The 18,293-nt window shown below is 49.6% G+C and overlaps 1 protein-coding gene across 5 annotated transcripts in view; it reads right to left on the bottom strand.

Moving 5' to 3' along the window:
• Ptpn3 (protein tyrosine phosphatase non-receptor type 3) overlaps positions 1–18,293 on the bottom strand; it is a 142,914-nt gene that overhangs the window by 82,246 nt on the left and 42,375 nt on the right. The window contains exon 1 of one of the 5 annotated variants that reach the window (XM_050165064.1): positions 3,048–3,172. The exons of the other annotated variants lie outside the window; for them this stretch is intronic. The gene's annotated coding sequence lies outside the window, so the exon portion shown is untranslated. Of the gene's footprint in view, positions 1–3,047; positions 3,173–18,293 lie in introns of those variants that run through there. 5 annotated transcript variants of the gene reach the window in all.

Raw genomic sequence — 18,293 nt, 5'->3', positions numbered from 1 at the left:
CGGGCGTGCGAGGTTGCCTATAAACTTTATAGTATAAAGGGAAACAGGTTCCCAGCCCTGTAGGCCTTAGCAACCTTAACACAGATTTGCCTGGGGCAAGAGGAAACCAGGCCCAGCCTCGGAGCGTGACCACTCTATGTAGGTACAGGAAGCCCTTTTCAGGACAAAGGCAGCCAAAAGTCCCCAAGTCCCAGACCTCCCTCAGGTGACTCTTCTCCCAGGCTGGACAATACCTGTTGGAGAGACTGTTGAAAATGAGATTTTTTTTTATTAGTTATTTTGATGTTTGGGAAGACATTATCATACTGAAACCACATCTCACACCTCACAGGACCTTCCTCCCCCGACCCCCCAGGATTGTTTCCGGGGAGACACGCGTGTGGGCTGTGCTGGGTGGGCCTGGCCCGTGCACTCACCCAACAGGCACCGGGGAACTTGCCCAGTTCTCTACCACCTCAGTGAATCCAGAAGCCACAAACCTGCCTGCTGGGACAAACAGGGCAAACACAAGGTCCAGAGATGGATGGTTCTGACCAGGTCATGCTGTAGAAAGAGACTTTTCTAGAACTTAATTAAATTTGGGCCAGGGTGTCTCACAACGGCCTCCAAGTAATCTCCAAATTCCAGTCTTATACTCGAGCATTTTTTGTCATCCCCCCCCCACCTTTCCTACTCCCCCCACCCCCACCCCAGGACCAGAAGATCTTGTTTATAATTACTTTTGGCTTCCTTTGTTATTTCTTCGGCAAAGGAGTTCCGGATCATTTACTCACTCAGTATTCATTTACTCGGCCCCAGGCCAAGCCAGGAAGTGGCAAGGGAGTGGGGGGGGGGGGGTGAGGGAGGCAGAGGTGCTGGGAGCCTAGCTTCCATAGGATAAGAAGCCTAGGGGATGGCTACAGAGCTGGGGACCTTCCGGGCTGTTGGGACCAGCTCACCGCAGTTTCCAGGCCCCCGGGAAAGACTCCCCAGCCGCAGGACCACACCGAAAGGTCAGGAGGGGAAGTTCAGGGAGGTTTTAGGAGATCTGGGGCCTCTCTTGCCTGAGGGATAACTGAGATCTTAGTGAAAGTTCAAGGAAGATTAGGCCAGGTTCTTTCAGAGGCTTTTACACAAAAGAGGAATCCGGATCTGGTTAGAGGTTTAGCACCAGGCAGTGGGAACTACAGCTTTACCGGAATTGCTTACGGTTCTCTAAGACTCACTTTACTCACCTAGAAAAAGGCCGATTTCCCTCCCTCCCCAGACTGTTTTGAGCCTTTCTGAGAATACGTTTGCAAATTAGCCACTTTCTTTTGTTGTCGTTTGTATCTTGTTTTTGGAGATGGTGTTTCTCTTGGTAACAGCTTAGGATGTTCTGGAACTCTCTTTGTGGACCAGGCTGGCCTCGAACTCATGGAGGTCCGCCTGCCTCTGCCTTCCAAGTGCAGATTAAAGGTGTGCACCACCACCGCCTGGCTGGACTGATTCTTTGTAACCCAGTGGTTAAATAGGTGAAATACATAGGTTTCAGGGCCTGGGAGATGGCTTAGTGAGTGTGAGAACGTGGGTTCAAAGGTGAGGTCTAAGCTGGCCACCTTTCTGCGTAGACTCCCAGAGCTCCTGTGGTAAGATGTGAGGCAGAGAAAGGAGAATTCCCAGAGACTCACAGGCCAGTTAACCTAGACTATGGCACACAAAAGTGAAATACAGAAGAAAGACCCTGATCTCAATCGTGGGAGAATGCAAGTACCAACAGCCATGTTTATCCTCTGATGTCTACAAACAGGCTATGGCCCTCGTACACACAGGCACCCTCAAACACACAGTAGTACACTTACAGGAACGATAAAAGAAAGACAAAGGGCACAGATTTCTGCTCAACAGAAGAAAAAGCTTAAGGAAAAAACGCTGCATAATATACATAGTTACCAAAATCATTTGGTAACCCAGAAATTCAACTTTTGGTAAAAAGGAAGTGTCAAAAATATGCTTAAACAGTTAATTATGTATGTATAAGTATAATCATATTAGTATAACTTATAGGAAAAGAAATCCACTTGTCCATAATAAAGTACTAGATAAATGTAAACTCATACACACACAACCGAAAGCAGTCTTCACACATGCAAAAAGAAAAAAAAAAAAGGCTGCACAAACAAGGGAGATACAGAGCTACTCACTGGAAGGGTGGGGGAACTCTGAAGAACCTAGTGGAATGTGGGCGGTTCTTAGTTGACCAACGCCCATCACTAGAGGTGACGAGTGGAGGAACTCGATGACACCCCTGTTGAGAAGGATACTGGAGAGTATGATACACGGGGACCAAAATCCTATCACGACTTCTGTTTTGAAAGTACCCAGGGTATATTTCTATTTATGGAAGCCATTCCCAACTTCTCTAACTATCTCCTGACATAGATTTCCATGGAAATCATTCTATAATGGATGCCCCATTCTTGGAAGTTTTAAACGGTCCATCAGGTCATGACCTGGGGGGGGGGGGCAGAGCAGTATGAAGGCGCAGCAAGGCGTTACATAAGGCAAAGAAGTGTGCTCAGTTCTTAGCACTTTCTCCCTAAAATTAAGTGACCATCCTCTTTTCATCTTGCCTGTGGATAGTTCCACCAAGCTCAGAACAGACTGGAAAAAACAGGATGGAATAAATTTACTCTACTGGAACATGAATCAAGTTGCATAAACTTTACAAAAATACTGTGTTAATATTTGCCCTCAGTCGTGGCCACACCCACTTGGGTGTCAGCCTCTGATATTTCTGTCTTGGGCTCCAGCCCCCGCCCCTTTACAGCCAAAAGCAGCAGAAGCCTCCTCTAAAGAAAACAGCTAAAGTCACTTGGAAAGGTTTGAGCTGTGCTAATCACGGTGAGTCCCAGCCAAGAGGCTGGAATCTCACAGTGCACTGTCCTGCCAGCCTCTACCCCTGCCAACAAGCCTGAAGCCAGGGACAGCCTGGCCAGGAAAAAAACCCAATCCTCACAACCGTCGTGCCGAGCCTTCCCCAAGCTTTTATCTCAAGGCAACACAGAAAAAAACGCTCCCAGCCTTACCCTTGCTCCCATGCCCACTTTCCGGAGTACTTCCATTTTGATTATTCAGCTGAGGAGGCTTTTCTTCAGCTACCTTTTCTCTCGTGGGTTTCCTAGGCAGGAGCCCTGAGAGGCTGATTCTAGCCCTAAAGCCCTCTGCCTGGACGGCTTCAATCCCACAGGCCATCTCGGCCTGGACCTGGACGAGGTAGGCACTGTAACCATGCCAGCTGCCAGTGCCTCTAGAAACAGAGATAAAGATGTACTTTCATGGTGCCTTTTCAGCTTCCTGGGGTTTTGTCTCTTGATAAAACGAGAGCAGAAGACTAATAAAACTCTTTTTAAGACTTAAAATGGCCAGGCGGTGGTGGCACACACCTTTCTCTCAGCACTGGGGAGGCAGAGGCAGGTTGATCTCTGTGAGTTCAAGGCCAGCCTGGTGTAAAGGGCAAGTTGGGGGGGGGACGACACACACGACTTAAAACACAGTTAGTATGCAAAATGCTGGTATTTGGGACTAAGTTGAAAGAAATGTATATGAACAACACCATGTTCTAGAAACTAAATGTGCAAAAAATTGCAGAAATGTATAACTGTCCCTAGTACTAATAAAAGCAGATGTTTAAAGTCTTAAGAAAAAAATGTGTGTGTGTATTACTGGCATTGCTGCATTTATTTGGACTGAGCCCTTAACATGTGTTGACGGCCAGGAGCGCTTGGTGACTTGAGTAAAGCCCATTTTAGGGGGAGTATCACCGAACGCCTAGGCTCCGCCGCTGGCAGACAGACTGACAGACTCTGGACAAACTGACTTCCTAGGTCTCAGCTGTTAACATTCCCTGGGAGCAGCGGGTTTCAAACCCAGGGCAGCAGAGGGCCTGTTCTCCCACGCCTATAGTCAACGTCCCTCTCGCCTCATTCCTATGTCCCCGGGCTCTGACATGGCGGCTTTGGTCCGTAGCTTAGACTCAGAGAAGCATGCCCAGTCAACTCCAGCAGTAATGTCGGTTCTATATTACACACTTGGCAGCTCCGAGTCTCCTGACCCGTGACACCGGGCGGGAGGTGAATTACAGGTGATTCACTGCAGGTAAAGCAGGGCCCCACACTTCATCACGCTGTCTCTGCAATTTACTGGCTACAGGGCCATTCTTATCCCGGTGAGATAATCTCCACGAGCACTCCCCCGGGCTCACAAGTAGGCGAATTTCCTCATATGAAGGAAATGGTCCAGAAAAGCTGCCTTTCCCCCCAATTAATTCTGCAACATTAGAAACTCGGGGCATGATATGGCTGTGTATTACCCGTGTTCCTCTACTGTAAGGTGGCACAAGGCTTTGAACAGGTGCCCCAGAAAACGTAAAGAAACAACATCCAAAGGAGGACTGTCCCTTTTCTGTGAGGGTCACGGCCATTTCAGCCCCTCTCCAAATTGAGAAGCATAGCAAACGCTGTCCTCAGTTTGGTAAAAAGGTGTGTGTCGGAGAGCCTTGTGCGCCAATCAAGGCCAGCAGAACAGAAGCCAACCCAGGGTTAATAATTAGCTTCCCTAGAGCAGGAGGGAGCCCACGAAAGCCTGAGGCCAGACCCTGGATTTGACCTTGGGCCCCTCCTAGTCTACACTCCCAGGGAGGTCTTCACGGTAGCCCGGACTCTGTAAACTAGAACTCAGCCAGACGCTAGCCCTTTACACTTGCTGGTACACCCAATGATTCCAGACGGAGGATCTAATAAAGACAGTCATTGGAGACTATTAGGTAGGGGGCATCCTGGTGAGGCAGGGACACAGGATATAACCCAGCCTCAGAATCTAAAACACGAGTGGGGAGGTGCTCAGGCCCAGCAGAATCTCCCTGGATGTGCCCAAGCAAGGTGGTACTGGGCGTCGGGTGACAGTTGGCCCTGGAGGAGAAGAGAATGCACAGGTGACATCCAAGGACCCGCTCTGGGGAGCACACCTAAAGCAAAGCAACAAGCCAACCTGCAGGGTGACTTTGTTTGAACTGTGTACATCTGTTTCAGGACGTTATAACATCCGCCTCTACATCATGCCTGTTCCGCATCATCACTGGCTTCAAACATGTCACGGAGCTCCTGTCTTCCAGTTTTACAGTATTCCAAGTGGGTGTGCACGCCTGCAACTGGACATTCATCAACCGACTCTTCATCAGTGGAGCTCAGGTCTCAAAAGGACACACAGAAAACGTAGAGAAGGAAGGACCAGGCGACCAGGACAGGCACTAACTTCCTGGCTGCAGGGCCCAGAAGAAGTGTATTTTCTGGTAAAACCTCGAAAGCTGTGTGGGCGTGAGCTTCCAGGAAGAGGTTAGACCAATGCTCAAACAGAAACCCAGCAAGACCAATGAAGAGGCGATGAAGGACAAATTGGAGCGGGGGTGAGGGTAGGGGTGGAATCACCCAAGCTGTTTTCTGACTTTTTCTTACCAGACAGAGCAATCTTTACACGGAACTAGATGGGCACAGGGAGCCATCCTGAATGCCTCTCATGGTCAGTGAGAGGCAAGGGAAATCCAGACCAGAGACAGGAGCTGGGTTCAGCCCCTGAAGTGAGTGAGCCTTTGTGTCTCTGAGGGACCCTCATGTCACAGCACACCCCAGGGCTCCTGACAGAACCAAGCTCTCCCCGGACAATATCGACCTTATTTCTCAATCGTGCTCCTAAAACTATGTAGGATATCTAGAATTGGCTATTTTACCTCTTTTAAGTACAATTTTATATTCATACGCAATATTGTGCAATCATCACTGCTATCTATTTCGAGAAAATTCCATCATTCCAAACAGAAACTCTGTACCTGTTAAGCAATAGGCCTCTACCCAACTCCAAGCAAGCTCTCTCCCTTCTGCCTCTGAGGAGCTACCTATTTTTGATCTTTCATATAAGTGTGGCCTAGTTCGCTTCCTATTGTGATAAAAACCACGGCCAAAGTTAACCTGGGGAGGAAAGCATTCATTAGGTCATGGGTTACAGGCACAAGGCAGGATCTGAAGCAAAGTCCGTGGAGGAATGCCCTAATTCCTGCCTTGTTCTTCAAATCTTGTTCGGCCCACTTTTATATACCCCAGAACACCTGCCTGGGGGTGCTATCTCCCCAAAGTGGGCTGGGTCCTTTTTCATCAAGGAGCAGGTAAGAAAATGCCCCTCTGACTGGCTTCCGGGCCAATCTGATGGAGGCATTTTCTCAATTCAGGAGCCTCTTCCATTTGATTTTAGCTTCTGTCAAGTTGACAAAACCAAACAAAACAAAATCATAAAAACTAATGAGGATGAAGTGGAATCACAAAGCATCTCCTTTGGAGTCTGCCTTGCCTTGCCATTCCTCGGCATATCCTCCATGTTAAGAATGTGTCACAACCCTTTTCCTTCTCATTACCACCTAACATTCGGTTCCTTTAGCTCAGTGCATTTTCCCAAAGACTTTCAATTCATCCAAGCTGTGTCCACCTTCCTCCGGTTGTGCCTAAAGATGCAATCAACTTCAGTGTGCAAGAATCCATTTGGAACTGGGCATGGTGGTGCACACTTTTAATCCCGCACTAGGTAGGCAGAGGCAGGTGGATCTCTGAATTCAAGGGCAGCTTGGTCTACAGCACGAGTTCCAGGACAGCCGGGGCTACACAAAGAAATCCTGTCTCAGAACAGCCACAGCAAATGTGTTTGTCTGGCTGCTTGTTCAATGCCTAAGGACAGAATGGCCACGTCATGTGGGAGCTCCATATCTACCTTTTTCAAGATGTGCTGCCTAGTTTTATGTCAACTTGACACAAGTTAGAGTCATCAGAAAGGAGGGAACCTCAATTAAGAAAAAGCCTTCGTAAGATCAGACTGTAGGCAAACCTGTAGGGCATTTTCTTATTCAGTGATTGACGAAGGAGGAAGGAGGGCCCAGGCCGTTGTGGATGGATGCCATCCCTGGGCTGGTGGTCCTGGGTTCTATAACAAAGCAGGCTGAGCAAGGCATCATGAGCAAGTCAGTGAGCAGCACCCCTCGGTGGCCTCTGCACCAGCTCCTGCCTCCTGCTAACAGCTGGGTGTCTCCCCTCCCCTTTCTTCTAGTTCTGCCCATTCTCCTAGGTCTACAGAAGTATCTCATGGTGTCAGCCATAATGACTAACAACGGTGCGTGTGCCCTTTCATGCATGCTTCCTGGCCATCCACCTTTAAGAGAGATGTCCGTTCAAGTCCTCCACCCTTTACTGCGATGAACTTGTCAAGATTAGAGCTGGTAAATTTTAGGACACTTCTTAAGGATTTATTCTTATTCAACACAGTGTGTGTGAGTTTGTGCTTATGATCGTGGTGTCCGCAGAAACCAAAGAGGGTCTGGTCTGGCAGGCCCTGGAGCTGGAGTCTCAGCTGTTAGGAGCTGCTCGTAACGTGGGCACTGTGAGCAGAACTCGGCTCCTCTGGGAGAACAGCACTGATTTTAGGTATAATTTCCTAATGTTAAACTTTTATGTGTTTATGGTTCTAAAGCGCTTTCTCCTGTCCTATAGACTACCATCACTTATGTGATGCCCCAAAACTTTAGCTTTGATGGATCTCAATGTACTACTTTATCCTCTGTGGTTTGGGCTTCTGGTACCATATGCCAAGAGCCCACAGCTACATCCAAAGCAATAAAGAGTCGTCTCTACGGCTTTCTCTAAGAGGTTTTCGGGGCTTTAGGTTTTATGCTTAGATGATCGAACATATTTTGAGTTAATTTTTGTAGATAGGGTATGAAGCAGAGCTAAGCTAACACATGAAGTCGGATCTGGGTTTGTAAAAGATGAGCCCCATGGCTCAGGCAACCAGCCCAGTCCCCAGTCTCCCATCAATAGTGCACTCTGGGTAAAGCACTATGGGTAGGAAAACCATTCTGGAGCGTGTGAACCCCTTCCTGAACCTGACGTCCTTGACTGCCACCCACAGCGGTCAGAGGGCTGCCTGCTTCCCCACAAGGAAGTTAAATCTGATCAACTAAACAGATTAAAGACTAAATATGTACAAACAACCCACGGTGTTTACACACACCCACTGGCTATCCTAAAACCACACAATATCAAATAAACACCCCTGAGTAATGACAGGATGGAGGGTCCCAGCCTTGGGGAGCTCAGCACATCTTTACCAGCTTCCTGTCTTGGGTCCTCAACACGCCGCCGTAAGGAACTCGGGCCCTTCCCACTTGGACTCCCAGGGTCTTACCTAAGAGCAAACAGTCTTGGCCCAGGTGTTCACCCACATAGATATGCGAGAAAGATCCATGCCATTGTTCTCAAGGGGTGGGAACCCGCTTCAAAGGATTGGAGGTGGGGACCCCAGCTTCCAGATTTCCCTTGGCGATCCAAGGGCCTTGCATTATTTGGCTGTGGCCACTTCCGTCCACCTGATACACCATGCTCACTCTGCCTAGACACAGCTCCCCTGACTGTGCCCAGCTTGCACCAAGCTTATTCCACCTCAGGGGTTCGTGCTCGCTGTTCCCTCTCCCTGTGACATCCTTCAGATTTTCACCTGTCTCTCTCCCTCCCCTCACGTGTCTGCTCAAATTCATCAATGGCCTTCCATATCATTCCTTGTGTCCAGAGCCCAACTTTATTTCTCTCCTTAGCACACGAGTAAGTGAACGAAAGCGGATGAAAGAGAGGGCAGCATCCTCAAGTCTATATGGTTCCACTACATGGTTCCCTAGGCGTGGGTGTGAGCGCACAGGCTGTCTGGGACCCCTGACTTGTGACAAGGACAGGGAGGGCAGAATGCGACCGACACGTAATCCAACACTCCTACATCCGTCAGTCAAGCTCACGATGTTGGTGGCAACTGGCTTAGCCACAGGAGATGGAATCTCTACCCGTAATAGATGTTTGCAAGACGCACGTGTGAATGAGTAAGCGGCCACCTCACCCACACAGGGCTTGTGCCCACACTGTGAGCAGGACTGTCAGCCTGAACATGCTCCAATGAAGCCGGAAGGAGGTTACAGAAAATGCTTCCCGAGAACCTACTGCCTGCCGGGAAACATTCAGAGGTGGGAAAGGTTGTGGCTGCAATAGTCTTCCTCTCGGCCACATCTACCACACTGAAAATTAAGAAAGAAAAGGTTAACTGACAATTCGCCAGCTTTGGGGACCACTTAAGTGTGGTCCCAAACTTAAATAGCTACAAGGGAGCCATGAAAATTTCACAGTACGAATCGGGCACCAGGCGGTTGGCGGCATGCCTTTAATCCCAGCACTTGGGAGGCAGAGGCAGGTGGATCTCTGTGAGTTCGAGGCCAGCCTGGTCTACAAGAGCTAGTTCCAGGACAGGCTCCAAAGCTACAGACAAACCCTGTGTCGAAAAAACAAAAAAACAAACAAACAAAAAAAAAACAATATGAATCAGGCATAATGGTATTGGTGGTGGCAGCTAGGGTGCACGCCTATAATCCCAGTACTCCGGAGCTAGAGAGCCACAAGGATCAGGAGTTCAAGGTCACCTTTGAATACACAGTGAATCTGGGGTTATCCTGGGCTGTCCCTGTCTCAAAATAACACACCAAAAAAGAAAAAGAAATTTTATAATACAAAAAACAATGAAAGTATTAGGTTTTAAAAAGCCACATCTATGGTGTGGTTTTCTATAAGGAACTACGAAGAATTTTAAAACCGAGTAGATTTTTGAAAGAAATGCTGTCATCTGAAGCTTTATGGGTGGCCAGGGATTAAGACCTTAATCCTCCATCCCTGGCCTGCCACCTCCCATCTTCCTTCCACCTTGCAATCAGCCTGACTAGCTCCCACTTCCAGGGATGGCTCTGGCCCCTTGGTTCCGCCCCACAGTCTTTCGGGACCTGAAGTGAGCAAGATTCCAGACCCCCTGCAGCCGCTCTCTCCAGAGCTGCTGGTTCATCGGAAGTCAGACACACACACACACACACACACACACACACACACACACACACACGCATCAGGGCCCTACGCCTGTAGCAAAGGTGGGAACTTAGCGGAGATTCCATTCCTCCTCAGGAACAGGAGTGCTTGGCCCTCATTCTCTGGGTGGTCCAAGCCTGGCTCCTTAGAGGCCTCTAGTATATTCTATCCCTGCTGCTTTCTCTGGAGGACTTGCTGACTTCACACCCCAACTTCTCCCTGCAGTTCTGGGTAGCCTGCTGATCTCAGCACAGTAGACAGGTCCTTCCCACCTGAGCTTCGCTGGTGCCCTGCCCTACAATGCCTTGGGCAAGAATGAGGCCCTCCTCGGCAAAGATCGTAGGGTGGGGCAGGTGCTTAAAGAAGTGAGGACTGGGCTATCTCAGGCCCAGCTAATCAAGGGCAGGTGAGGGGAGCCTGGTGCTGAGGAGGGAGGAGTGTGGCGGTGCGGTGAATGGTGACCGAGAGGGGACAGTGCCACTGGCTCCTGGGCTGTCCTCTGGAGATGCCCACAGCTCCGTGGGACAGAAAGCAGCACCTTCTAAGGGAAATTGAACTGTGAGGCGACCATGTCAACCAACAACATCAAGCCACCCCACGCGATCTCCAAAGCTCTCTCGGGCTCCCACTGAACTGATCATGACTTACAGTTGCCCTGCAATGAGCCCCACTATACCCCAGACCCAGGTCCGCCTGTCCCGCTAAGGAGCTGAGTGTAAGGCTGAGTGTTCAGTCCCTGGGGATGAATATGGCTTTCTATAGTCTCAGTTACCTAGAATTAATGAGCCCTGAAAACAGAAAATGGAAAGTTCATAAGGGTTGGCTTGGTGGGTTTGTTGTTGTCATAGGAACCCAGCACCCCAGGGCTGCTACCACGTTATACACTAAAAGCTCTCAGTTCTTAGCCGTTATACAACTCCCCAGTATCTTTTTTTTTTAAGACAGGGTCTCACTTAGCCCAGGCTGGCCTCACACTGACTACGTAGTTGATGGTGACCCAGAACTTCTGGTCTTCTTGCATCCACCTCCTGAGTGATATGCCACCATCCTTGCTTTATTTATGCTGGCTTCTTGGTGATGGAATCCAGGGCTTCGGACACGCGAGCTCACTTGACCAACTGAACAACCCACTCCCCAACCCTTACATAATTATTATTTTATTTATTGTGAGACAGTGTCTCACTACGTAGCCCAGGCTGGCCTTGCATTCATAGATATTCACCTGCCTCTGCCTCCTAAGTCTCAGGATTAACGGGACGCACCACCACACCCAGCTGAATGTCTTTCTAATGCAGTGCGCACTGGAGTTTTCTCATTTAATTCTAGTTCTGAACCCCTTACTGTGTTTAATTTATAGGTGAGTAACCTAGGTATGAACAGTCGGGAAAATCCATGCTATACTAGGGCTTAGGACTGTGTGCTCTCCAATCCTCACTTCCATAAAGCAAGTTCTAAACTACTAGGTGTGGTTTCTAAGCAACAGTTCAGAACCAGAAGGCGCCTGTTAGAGATGAAGATGTCTGAGTCCCACTCCGGGCCTAGCAAATCCACGCATGTTGTGTTCTCACTGGAGCCAGAGAGGCTCTGCTATGAACTCGAGGCCAGCGCCCTAAGATCTTCAGTTCCCTCCTCTCTGTGGCCAGCTGCCATCTTTGGTAACTGTCACCATCCATGCAAGGAGCTAAGGCTAGCCTCCACAGCTCAGGCAGCGAGCACAAACTGTAGCCTTCGCCACCCCGAAGGCTGCTAGCTCACACCAGAGACAAGCATCCCACAACAAGCAGAAAGTAACAACCAGCAACGTCAGTGTAATCAATGTGTACCACTGCACCGTCAGGGATCGTCAAGTGACCTCACGAAGTGGGCGTGTCCCCGTCATTCCTCAAGTGCAGAACAGTAAACAGCTACTAGGGGCTCAGCTGGGGTCAAAGGGTATGGGTAGGGTCTGCCAGCCCAGGCTCGCAATGGACGCCTTGATCCACAGCCACAGGTAGAGAGAGTAGAGAGAGGGCACTGGAAATCATAGGAGCCTTTTGGAACCTCAAAACCTGCCCTAATGACACACCTCTTCAACAAGGCCACATCTTTTCATCCTTCACATCCGGGTGGGGACCTAGCATTTAAATATGTGAGCCTATGGGGGCCATTCTCATTCAAACCAACCGCTGCAGACTAGCCTCAAGTGGTATCCTCAGGGCTCAATCTGACCCTATCTGGATTAGTAAAGTGGTCAGGGACTGAGGAAGACACATCAACTTCAGGCCTCCACAATCATGCTTATGTATGCACACACAAACACACACACACACACATACACACACACAAAGCCCTACACAAACATACATGCACACCCACACACAAACTCTCACAAACTAACAGCCTGAAAAGAGGGCTCCCTTCTAAAACAGGTGCCTCCTGGGGTCCACCTGTGCCACTGTTGGCGGTGGGTGTGTAGGCCGCACCTCAGCATCTTCTGGGAACTTTCGGGAAACAAAGAACGTAGAACTCAGTTAAGACGGAGGGAATGGGCATCCCCATTAAAACATGGAAGCTGGAGTTGGAGTCATGGTTTGAGGTGCTGGGGAAGATGGTAGAAGGCAAGAAGAGACGTCACCAGCTCATACAGTCTGTAGAGAATGGGATTGACCCGTATGCTTTTTGGGGCGGGATACTTTCTGGGGGACAACAGTAAGGAGGGGTCTGAGAGTGCGCTGGGGGGCTTTTGGCAAAGAAAGAAACGAAGGGAAGGTGTTGGGGGAAAGTTGGATTGAGAAAGGGGTAGAAGGGTGGGGCGGAGGACGATGGGACAGGCAAGATCTGTCTAGGGCAGGCGACTTTAACGTTTTCAAGACAATGGAAGGCTGGGGTTTTGGAGACAAACTCTTACTATCTAGCCCTTCCTGGCCTGGAACTCACGACATAAACCAGGCTGGCTTTGAACTAGCACTGATCCACCTGCCTCTGTCTCTGGATTGCTGGGATTAAGAGTGTGTGCTACCACACCTGGCTACAGGACATTTTTGAGGAAAGAAGGCAGTGACATTGGACACGCTGAAGGATTTAGGGACACACATGGGGAGATGCTCGGCAGTGACACAGACAAGACCAGAAGTGTCCAGTGTTGAGCCAGTCAAAGGCTCACACCCGAGAGCCCTGAAGGACGAGGTAGCTAACACAGGAGCGCCCCCAGGACAAGGAAAAGCCCGCAACAGTGGGGGAGCCAAGCAGGCTGGGGGTAGAGGAGAACAGCATTGCAGAGGCCCTACCATAGTGTTTCCCACATGGCCGCCCATAGACGAAAAGGGCTCACATAGGAGAAGCAGGCCCTGGTTTTCACAAGAGAAGAGTACCGTGGCCATCACAGCAACGGCAGGCATTGGTTAAATAGCAGGGTGTGGCTGCTATATAAATGCCTAAATAGTCACCTGAGAAGGCAAGGTAACCAGAATGGTGTTGCCTGCACTCCCAAACTTGCAGAAATACTGACAACAGCCAAAAGGCAGAAGCAACCCACATGTCCATCAACGGATATACAATAAACAAAACCGACGACAAAACGGCATTCGGTATTGTAAAGGAGATCCCGAAGTACGTTACATGGATGAAGCTCGATTTCATTTTGTTTTTTCAGACTTCGCTCTACAGCCCTAGCTGACCCGGAACAGGCTCTGTAGACAAGGCTGGCTTCAAACTCACAGAGCTCTGCCTCTGCCTCCCGAGGGCTGGGATTAAAGATGTGTGTCACCATGCTAAGTGCTGCTGCAGCACAGAACAGTTGAATCTGTACACAGAAACTGGAGTGGCAGTCATGGGAGCTGCAGGGAGAGGCACACTTACGGGAACGGCCGCTTAATGGCTGTCATTCCCGGGGGCTGCGGGGTTCTGTGGATGGCAGTGACCACTGTACAATAGTGAAAATGCATTTAGTCATGTAAGGCCCCAACCCTGGACGCTTAATGTTGGGAGCAGTGAACCCCCAGATCCTGAATTTCTTGTAAACAACTTGTTTCCCCCTGATCTGAGTGCCTACAGCTGCTCTGAGCACGAGACCCCCCAGGAGTTCCTGATGGCAGGAGAGTGGTTTCTGGTTTGGCTGGGGCGTGGCTATCTCTACATAAGCTGCCCCTGACCACAACAAAGGGGGCATTTTTGGGGCATTTCTGCTTCAAGGATGACCCGTGTCTCTCTGTGTGTTTCAGTCTCCAGCCCCTTGCCCGGTTCACGAACTGCATGGCGGCGCATAGAGCACAGACAAGCGTCCTGTGCCGCAACTTAAAAATGGACAAATGGAAAATTCTAACCTCTACAATTTTTCAACACCATTTCTTTTTTTTTAAAGAAGGCCTTTACCTCAGGGACAAACAAACAAAAAATCTGGACTGGAAGTGAATGGCAAGTCTGTCCTGAGAGGTGAGAACCACGCTTTCCTGGTTTCTGCTGACTGTCCCTCCAAGATGCTAGGAGGTAAAGAGAGAGGTTGGGCAGAGACCTGGCAGGAGGGGCCTTTTCTCCTTCAGGTGGAAAGGTTAAAAAAAATGCCAAAGTCCAGAGGAGACACATTCATTTTTCTCTGACTGGAGGACAGAAGGCAAGGAGCGCGGAGCCGGAAGATGAAGGCGAGCGGGGAAGGCGAGGATCCTCCTTCACATGCCTCCAGCATGACGGGGGGGGGGGCAAGAGGCAGAGGTGGCGGGGCGACCTGGAGAAGCTAGGGAGTCTTGGGGATAACGCAAAGGTCAAAGGTGGGGTGTGAACCCATCCGGGCACAGAAGGAGCACACAGGAGAGACAGCTGGCTGCAAGGTCTGAGCTATCTTCTTCAACTATTGCCTGCCCTAGCTCAGCTCCTCGAATCAGTGGCTTCCATAAAGCCAGCAGCAAAGACGCTCCTGCCCACCACGGATCTGAGTCAGACCAACAGAGCTTAGAGAATGTGGCCCGGCGGCCCGAGTCTCACCAAGTCCTTCAGGGGATTCCGATGTTCTGAATTTGAGGACCACAGCCACAGACTATAGAGAGCCCATGGAAAGTTTATATAGCCTTTAAAAATATACGTGAAAATGGAAAAGAAAAATTCCCACCAGTCCAGTAGCGCCTATATAAAAGAACAAGAAATATCTAACTGCTCCAAAAGCAACAGCAAACTTATTTGCATAGTAAGAGAAATGCCAAAGGTTATTAAATAATAAAAATATACAGCCTGATACGCTCCATTGGAGCTGACCTAAAAAATGCACCCCAGACCTGAGATGTGGGTCCCAGCCATGCTATGTGCCTGAATGCCCTTGAGAATACCAGATCCCATTAGGACCTCCGAGAAGGAAGCAAGACAAGGCTGCCTTAGGGTCCCTGACGTTTTCACACTGACGTTTTGTCCTGTAAAATGAGACGCAAAGCAAAGGCAAATGTGTTTGCCTCTCTGAGCTTGGGAAAAGGACTTTTTTTTTTAATAGAAGTTTTGTTTGGGTTAACGCTGCTGTAGTCCTAAGGCATTGAACCCTGGGTTTTGTGCATGCCCGGCAATCATTCTGCCACTGAGTCATAGGCCCAACCCTCTTTCGGTACCTATTCATTTTGAGATCAAATCATGCTTCCCTAGATGATGTTCCTGAAGCCTACCTAGCCAGCTCTCCGGAAAATTGCTGTGTAAATGCACATTTCCATTTCACAAGACTTCAGAACCCAGCTCTGGTTAGTGTTTTCTTAGGGCCGAATAAAGGGCCTGACTGCGCGGACGTCGGAGCCTGCCCCTGCCCTGTGCACATTTGACACTGGGTTAACAGTCACTAGGGTCCTTCTAGGATGGCTTTCTGCCTGGTTGCTCTGCATCCAAACCTGTCTGTATTTACTGGGCCCTGAAAAACCCAGTCACTGTGACTAGGTCCCCAGTGCCACTTGCTTGCCTGCCTCTGCCAGTGGTTCTGATCACAGAACTGAAGCTGGCGGGCCTGTGAACTGTGCGTGCTTGGGTAAGAAGCCCTCATCTAGGGAGACTGTGGCCTCCTGCTCTACCCTGCTTACACATCTGGCCTTTGAATTCCATTGAATTTGCCGGGCGGGGGCGGGGAGACAGCAGACCAGGCACACTTCTCCTGAAGGCCTTATTTCATCAACCTGCCCTGCCCTTCCATCCAACCTGAGTTTGCAGTGAGGTTCCAGGCAAGAAAGAGCAAGAAAATGAGGTCTGTAGAGAGGCCCTAAGAGGAACAGCTTGGAGGGTGACCAGAGGTGTGGGACCAAAGCAGGGAACACGTAGAGCCCCGAGGCAACGTCAAGCACATCAGCGGGTTTTGTTGTCATCCCGATGGAGGATTTCTAGTGCCAGGGTGCCGGGACGTGCGCTAGGCTAGTCTGACCTCAACCTCAAAGTCACAACTGACTAAACTGAATGAACACATACCTTTAACGCACCTACAGTAGTCCCAGCCGAGGCCGGCCAATCAGGTGAGGTTATTAACAACATGCTCTTTCCACTCTCAGAATGTTCTTATTTGGGTGATATGCCGCCTGAGCCCCAAATCCAGAGAAGTCAAAGGTGCAGTTGGAAGATGCTATTTTCAAGGTAGGGGAACCTCAAGAGTGAGTCTCCTTCCTCATCAAGGATGCCACTGGCCTCTCCAGTATACCTGCCTACCCATTATTGAGGCTGCTTGTGCCAACAGTAGGTTCACTATCCCACCCTTCTGGGGTGTGTAGATATGATAAAAAATAGCGGTATTGAAACCTAGCAAGATTACAACAAACGGCACCAACATCAATGGCTGGGGATGCAGAAAGCCCGGAGCCTTGCTTCGCTTTCCACCGCTGCGAAACTCCCCTCTGGACTCATCAAGTGTTTACGGAGAACCCTGGCCTGTCCACACACAGCGCCTGACGTTGGGGCAATAGTGAGTCGAAACTGAAAGGCCCAAGTTGAAGGACCTGTGGCAAAATGCCACCTGTGCACAGCAAAAATGCCAAGGTCACAGAAAAGCTAGTTCTAACAGACGCGCTAACCGGAGCATACCACACTGAGCAGACCACAGAGGATTTGTCTGCTCCACAAAGGACCTTAGTGAGGCAAGTGACAAAAAATACGGTGCGCCCTCTGCCCCCAAACCGGCATGGTATTTCTCTGTGAAACAGCAACCAGGCTGGCCTAGAACTCACAGAGATCAGCTGGGATTAAAGGTGTGTGTTTACAGATTAGGCAGCAGTGCCGTGAGTATTAATTTTGTGAGTCTAAAAGCTGTACTGGTGGAGGAGAGGAATGGAGATGGGGCTCCCTGGGTCGAATACTTGTCCAGCAAGCATGAAGCTCTGGGTTCGAACAGTACAAAAACTGGACGTGCTAGCTCACACCTGAAATCCTCAACTGCATAGAAAGTTTAAGGTTAGCTGGGCAGTGGTGGCACAGATCTTTAATTTCACATTCAGGAGGCAGAGGCAGAGGCAGAGGGATCTCCGCGAGTTCAAGGCCAATCTGGTCTAAAAGAGCAAGAAGTTCCAGAACAGTCGGGGTCACAGAGAAACCCTGTCTCAAAAACAAACAAACAAGCAAACAAGGACTGAAGTTGGCTGGGCCTCCATTAAGACCCCATCTCGGAATCAAAAAGGGAAAATTCGTTCAACAAAATATCCTTTTTCTCATACATCAATCTTTCTCTACACACACACGCAAGCATGAACAGGAGTGTACACACACATCTGAAACTATAAAAGTGGAAGAGGAGGGAGGAGAAGGCACCAGCAGATGGGAGGAGGCGACGGGAGGGCAGTGGAGCTACTATGAACAAAACGCAAGTGTGTGGAAAGGTTATACACCTGTGAGTTCCGCACTCCAACTACAAGGGAAAATAAAATGTGTGCTGTGGTTATGTCGAAGAATGTGACTGCTTTTGGGAAATAAATCTATTAGGGGGAAGGGCCTATCAGAGTGGTCCTCAAATGGTTTGCACACAGAAGGATATAAATGGGATAAAGGGGTAATGGGGGCTGGGAGATTGGGGTGAGAGGACGCGGGGAGTTCTGAGTGGTTCTCTTGTAACTTTTAAGTCTGATTAGGTCAGAATAAAGTTAAAAGCAAAGCTCAGAGAAAGGAGGGAGGGAGGAATGCAGGAAGAAGGGGGGAGGAGGGGAGGGAAGGATTGAGATCTAGCCTGACTTGGCAGCAGGTCTCCCAGCCCACATGGAGACATAGGTACTAAACGCAAACCACACTAAACGACCGCAAAATTGCCGAGTGTGAAAAGGGCTGTCAAGGCAAGGCTGTGGTAGACTGAACATTCCAAGCTGAGGCCCAGGGCTGAGCTGAGCTGGGTGGAAGGAAGCCATTCGCCAGCCCTGTCAGCCCCAGGCCGCAGGACCAGGA

The sequence above is a fragment of the Alexandromys fortis genome, unplaced genomic scaffold, assembly GCF_014885135.2.
Source record: "Alexandromys fortis isolate MF-2015 unplaced genomic scaffold, M_Fortis_MF-2015_v1.1 scaffold_18, whole genome shotgun sequence".
In the NCBI taxonomy this organism is placed as follows: Eukaryota; Metazoa; Chordata; class Mammalia; order Rodentia; family Cricetidae; genus Alexandromys; species Alexandromys fortis.
The sequence above is the reverse complement of the archived record's forward strand: the minus strand, read 5'-3'. Positions and strand labels throughout refer to the sequence as shown.